Consider the following 6,569-nt stretch of genomic DNA (forward strand, 5'->3'; position numbering starts at 1 on the left):
TTCTCCCTACCTCTCTGTTACTCTGTATCTCTTCCTCTCTCTCTCTATCCCTCTCATCCACCATGTTGTTTATCATTAAGGGGTCTAATCACGGAGAATTCAAACACTCTGTTTCTGTTTTGGCAGAATTAGCAATATTAGTGAATATTTCAAGACTGGATTCACACAATGCAGACAGAACGCTGGTGAGCTCAGTACACGTGGTACCTGAATGTTACAATAAGATAGAATCTGTATTCAGACAACTGTCACCCCACAGAGTCCAAACTTCACCGTGTTAATTTGATTTGATTTGATTGATTTGTATTGGGATGCAGTGAAAAGTATTGTTTCTTGTGCGCTATACAGACAAAACATACCGTTCATAGAGTACACAGGGGAGAAGGAGAGGAAAGGGTGCAGAATATAGTGTTGCAGTTACCGATAGTGTGTAGTGAAAGATCAGCTTAATATATGGTAGGTCCATTCAGAAGTTGACATTCTCCCCAAGCACTAAAGCTTTCCACAAAGCAAGGCTCACAAATTCAACACCAATTTCTTTGTCCGCTCTCCCATCATGCTGTGTTCGGAGTCTCTGATCGATGCTGAGGGCCTAGTATTTGAGGCTCTGAGCTGAACCCACAATCTGTCTGATTCTGAGAGAAGATTACTGCCCACTCATATATATACCCTTGAAATATATCTGTTGTGTACAGAGTCACTTCTTTTCTCCCTGTGTCTGCTACCCTTAAAGAACTATTGAATAATCTTTAAACATCTGTATTATCACAGAACAGGGCCAACATGGGGGAATCTAGTATCAGGGGGGGGGGCACAGTTTAAAATTCATACAGCTCCCATTAAAGATGGAGATGAGGAGGAGTAATTTGTTCTCTCAGGGGGTGGTTAGTGTTTAGAATTCAAAGTTAAAATTCATTTATTGGTCACAAGTCAGTCTTACATTAACACTGCAATGAAGTTACTGTGAAATTCCTCTAGTTGGCGCCTGTTCGGATCAATGCACCGAACCAGCACGTCTTTCAGAATATGGGAGGAAACTGGAGCACCCGGAGGAAACCCACGCAGACACAGGGAGAACATGCAAACCCCGCACAGACAGTGACCCAAGCCGGGAATCAAATCCAGGTCCTCGGCGCTGTGAAGCAGCAGTGCTAACCACTTTCCCCAGAGAGTGAGTTGAGCATTATGGGGAGACAGGCAGCAAAGTAGAGTTCAGGCCACAGTCAGATCAGCCATGATCTTATCAATGGGAGGAGCAGCCTCAAGGGGCAGAATGGCCCACTTCTGCTCCTATTTGTTGTGTTCTGCGTGGTACTTTAAAAGGCCATTGTACTCAGCATTGCAGGAACTCTGCCGAACACACTCTATCTCAATCACTTCCTCTCCCTCTCTGTGACTCTCACTCCATTCCTTTCCTTCCCTCTGTTATTCTCTCTCTATCTTGTTATAGGGAAAAGTCCCTTGTACCAGTGCATTCAAGGAAGTCGAGTTGCAAGGCAAGGTTCAAAGCGTTTTTCTTTAATGTACAATTACTGGGAACCCCTGTAGCCAGCTTAGAAACAGTGCTTGGCCACGTTGATCTCAATAGTTACACATTTGCTCTGGATATTTATAGGAATCCAAATTCGAGCAGGAACATTTGCTCATACATTTTTACAATACTTATAAAGTGGCCTGTCTGGTCAGGAAGTTCCCGGAGAGACTTGTCAATTTGCATCTGTATGGTGTGTGTCCGTGTTAATGGGACTGCCTGTTCTTGCCCCGGTGTTTTAATGTGTTTCCCATTATCCTCTCGATGTGTCCCCTTATCTAAATTGACCTCTACTGTTTTGTGTCTGTATTCTATGCTTGCGAGATTAGGTGTTAATGTCATTTTGTCCTGCTGTGTGTAGGGGGATTTAATCTAATCTTTTATTCTTTTTATCCTAGTTTATTAAGTTTCTTTGCCTGCCTTGGCCATTTTATTCCTGTAATATTTTATTGACAGTCCGGTTGTGCCATATAACCCACTCTAGGTCTTGACTCGCAGATATCCCGATCTTCTGGCCAAGGGCCGATTTAAAATGCAGCTTCGTGCTGTTGCTGGGCAGAATAAGGATCTTTTGTCGGCTTTGAAATTAAAGGTCTCTCAGCTGTGCAGAGGGGGATTTAAACGAATGTCCATTCGGTGTTCCCCTCTGCATTGTGGGCACGTTATGAATGGTGCCAATCAGTCCAATAAATGAATATGTTTAATGAGGTGAATATTGATGAGATAATAAAAATATGGCTTTTGGAAAATGGCCTACTTCAGTCCCTCCTCTCGTCCAGGGGGTCCCATTCATGGCTGACCCCCCATGGACGATCTTCAGAGGTACAGTGACTTGTACAGATGTCGTCCTTGCCGTTGTTCCTCTTCCTCTGTGGCGTGGTTAAATTCTTGCATCTGGATACTGGCAGTGGGTAGCATTCTTGATGCAATATTTGCACATATCACTTTAATACAGGTTAGGCCCAGGCAGAGTGTGAACAGGATGGCTACGACTAAAATTAATCCCTTCATAATGTATGCTCCCCAAACTGTGTTAAACAGCCACCCTAACCACCCATCAGTCCCTGTAAATCCCTGTTTAAAGCTATCCAATTGCTTTTGTATCCCGGACATGGCTGCTGTTATGTTTAATGTCTCGTCATGTACATATGTGATGCATTTTCCTTTGATGATGGTGCATACCCCTCCTTGTCTGGCTAGCTGATAGTCTACTGCATATCTCGTTTGCTGTGTGTATAGTCTGAGTTCTGCGAGTTCTTGGTCAATTGCACCCAGTGCTTGTAGGGTGTTGTTTCCTAAGATGGTAAGTCCACATATGAAGAAATTCCTATTACTGGCACTGATCACCCCTGCGATGCCCCCTAGGGATAGTGTCCCCAGAAATTCATACCCCAAAGAAGATCCTAATGTGACAGGGGCCTGCCAGTCTTGACCCACACTTGACCCTGACTGCACAGAGCTGTGCTGAGGTGGTTCATGGGAGTGGGGCAATTCTGTCTGAACTTAGCTCCTGTAACTAAATGCACTGGAACTACTGAATTAGAACGCAGCTAACTGTGCACTGGAACATCAGAATGCACTTAGCTGTGTACTAGAACATCAGAACTGAAGTGGATGGCCTCACACTGACTATTCATAGATTTGCAGGTTTTTTTTGTGCTGTAGCTTTACCAACTCACTTAGTCTCTCTGTGTTCCTGATTTCTAAGAATTAAATACAGTCAAATTCTAATTCAATTACAGCTAGTAGGTCAGGAAACTTAAACATAGAAACATAGAAAACTGCAGCACAAAACAGGCCCTTCGGCCCCACAAGTTGTGCCGAACATATCCCTACCTTTTAGGCCTACCTATAACCCTCCATCCTATTAAGTCCCATGTACTCATCCAGGAGTTTCTTAAAAGACCCTATTGAGTTTGCCTCCACCACCACTGACGGCAGCCGATTCCACTCGCCCACCACCCTCTGTGTGAAAAACTTCCCCCTAACATTTCCCCTGTACCTACCCCCCAGCACCGTGAACCTGTGTCCTCTCGTAGCAGACATTTCCACCCTGGGAAAAAGCCTCTGAGAGTTCACCCGATCTATGCCTCTCAACATCTTATATACCTCTATTAGGTCTCCTCTCATCCTACGTCTCTCCAAGGAGAAAAGACTGAGCTCCCTCAGCCTATCCTCATAAGGCATGCCACTCAATCCAGGCAACATCCTTGTAAATCGCCTCTGCACCCTTTCAATCTTTTCCACATCCTTCCCATAGTGAGGCGACCAGAATTGAGCACAGTACTCCAAGTGGGGTCTGACGAGGGTCTTATATAGCTGCATCATTATCCCCGGACTCCTAAACTCAATCCCTTGATTGATAAAGGCCAGCACACCATACGCCTTCTTAACCACCTCCTCCACCTGCAGGGCCGATTTTAGAGTCCTATGGACCCGGATCCCAAGGTCCTTCTGATCCTCCACAGTACTAAGAGTCTTTCCCTTAATATTGTACTCCTTCATCCAATTTGACCTGCCAAAATGGACCACGACGCATTTATCTGGGTTGAAGTCCATCTGCCACTTCTCCGCCCAGTCTTGCATCTTATCTATGTCCCTCTGTAACTTCTGACATCCCTCCAGACTATCCACAACCCCACCAACCTTCATGTCATCGGCAAACTTACCAACCCATCCCTCCGCTTCCTCATCCAGGTCATTTATGAAAATGACAAACAGCAAGGGTCCCAGAACAGATCCCTGGGGATCACCACTGGTGACCGACCTCCATTTAGAAAAAGACCCATCCATACACACTCTCTGCCTCCTTTGGGCAAGCCAGTTCTGGATCCACAGGGCAGCAGCCCCTTGGATCCCATGCCCTCTCACTTTTTCTAGAAGCCTTGCATGGGGGACCTTATTGAACGCCTTGCTAAAATCCATATAAACCACATCTACCGCTTTCCCTTTGTCAATGTGTTTAGTCACATTTTTGAAGAACTCCACCAGGCTCGTAAGGCACGATCTGCCTTTGACAAAGCCATGCTGAGTATTCTTGAGCATACTAAACCTCTCCAAAGCTCATAAATCTTGTCCCTCAGGATCTTCTCCATCAGCTTACCAACCACTGAGGTTAGACTCACCGGTCGGTAATTTCCTGGGCTATCCCTATTCCCCTTCTTGAAAATAGGAACCACATCCGCAATCCTCCAATCCTCCGGCACCTCTCCCGTCTCCATCGACGACGCAAAGATCATCGCCAGAGGCTCTGCAATCTCTTCCCTCGCCTCCCACAGTGACCTGGGGTACATCCCATCCGGACCCAGCGACTTATCTATCTTGATGCCATTCAAAGATTCCAGCACAACCTCTTTATTAAAGTCCACATACTCAATCTTTTCAGTCCACCGCAAGCCCGCAGTACATCCACCCAGGTCCTTCTCCTCTGTGAAAACTGAGACAAAATTCTCATTAAGCACCTCTGCCATTTCTACTGGTTCGTACTAATTTTCCCACCTTCACGTTTTATAGGCCCTATTCCTTCATGTCTCATCCTTTTACTCTTCACATATTTATAGAACGCCTTAGGGTGTTAAAGTATGAGCTAAAATAAAAGTTCTGATGAAGGGTCATCCTGACTCAAAACTTTGGCTCGATTCTCTTTTCATTTGGAGGCCCACACTGTCTGTAATTTCCACACAGTAAAACAACAACCTGAGTTGTTGTCTTGTCCTGCCAAGTGGGTGCAGGAGAACCAGTGGGACTCGCCCAACAGAGATGGAGAGTTGGAAGCAGTGTTAGAGAGCACACTGCTCTCACCTGTCTTACTGTTATCAATTTGACATTAAAATTGATATTTAACCTCGTGGATCCGATCTAGAATCCTCAGCATATTGGATCAGGTTATAAATCAGTAATTTCCAAATATGTATATATAAAACCACTCGATAGCAAATCTCTTGTTCAGAGATTTTGGTTGAACACAGAATAAAACTATCAGTAAATTTAGGGGCTTGATTCTATAAATGGCACAGGATGGAACATTGCAAGTGTTTTTGCCAAACAAGGGCGGCACGGTAGCACAGTGGTTAGCATTGCTGCTTCACAGCTCCAGGGTCCTGGGTTCGGTTCCCGGCTCGGGTCACTGTCTGTGTGGAGTTTGCACATTCTCCTTGTGTCTGCGTGGGTTTCCTCCGGGTGCTCCGGTTTCCTCCCACAGTCCAAAGATGTGCGGGTTAGGTTGATTGGCCAGTTAAAAATTGCCCCTTAGAGTCCTGAGATGCGTAGGTTAGAGGGATTAGTGGGTAAATATGTGGGGGCAGGGCCTGGGTGGGATTGTGGTCGGTGCAGACTCAATGGGCCGAATGGCCTCCTTCTGCACTGTAGGGTTTCTATGATTTCTATGATTCTATGGTTTCTAAAGTTTGCCCTTTGAAACCGATTATCTGATCATTCTCTGAATAAAAATGTTGCACCATCTGAAATAAACAATCCAAGATCAACTAATTAAATGTGAGGTGCAAATCCTCCAGAAGTTTCACACTCCATTATTCAACCAACATTTAAATACAGTAACAGGAGGCAATTACTCTGCCCCTTGAGCCTATTCCTCTATTTAATTAAATTTTGCCTAATCTGCATCTTAACTCCATTTACTCTGAGTAGATGTCATCCTCGATAAGGACAGTTGACGATGACCTGCCATAGATTCACTTCACTTGTCATCCTGAGTTAATGAAATTCTGAGCATCTTCTTGAGTAACTCCATTGGGTCACAATCCACCCTGTTTGGTGTCTCTGTTGCTGGTTTACAATAATAAATGTAACTGGAGTGTTCGTGCTCATTGCCCAGCAGCTGCAGCCATTGTTGCTCAGAGATCATTCAGTTTGGAAGTTAAATGGTTAATCTCCATGTACAGAAACAGTCCTTCTCTCAGCTCATTGACAAGGAACTGGCTCCTGGGCTCTGGGGTGAAACCACAAATATCAGGAAATCAATATTTGCTCAAAATTCCGAAGTCCCAGTTGGAATTTGTTTCTTATCATTTGACTGATT

Source organism: Mustelus asterias, unplaced genomic scaffold, assembly GCF_964213995.1.
Source record: "Mustelus asterias unplaced genomic scaffold, sMusAst1.hap1.1 HAP1_SCAFFOLD_120, whole genome shotgun sequence".
Lineage (NCBI taxonomy): Eukaryota > Metazoa > Chordata > Chondrichthyes > Carcharhiniformes > Triakidae > Mustelus > Mustelus asterias.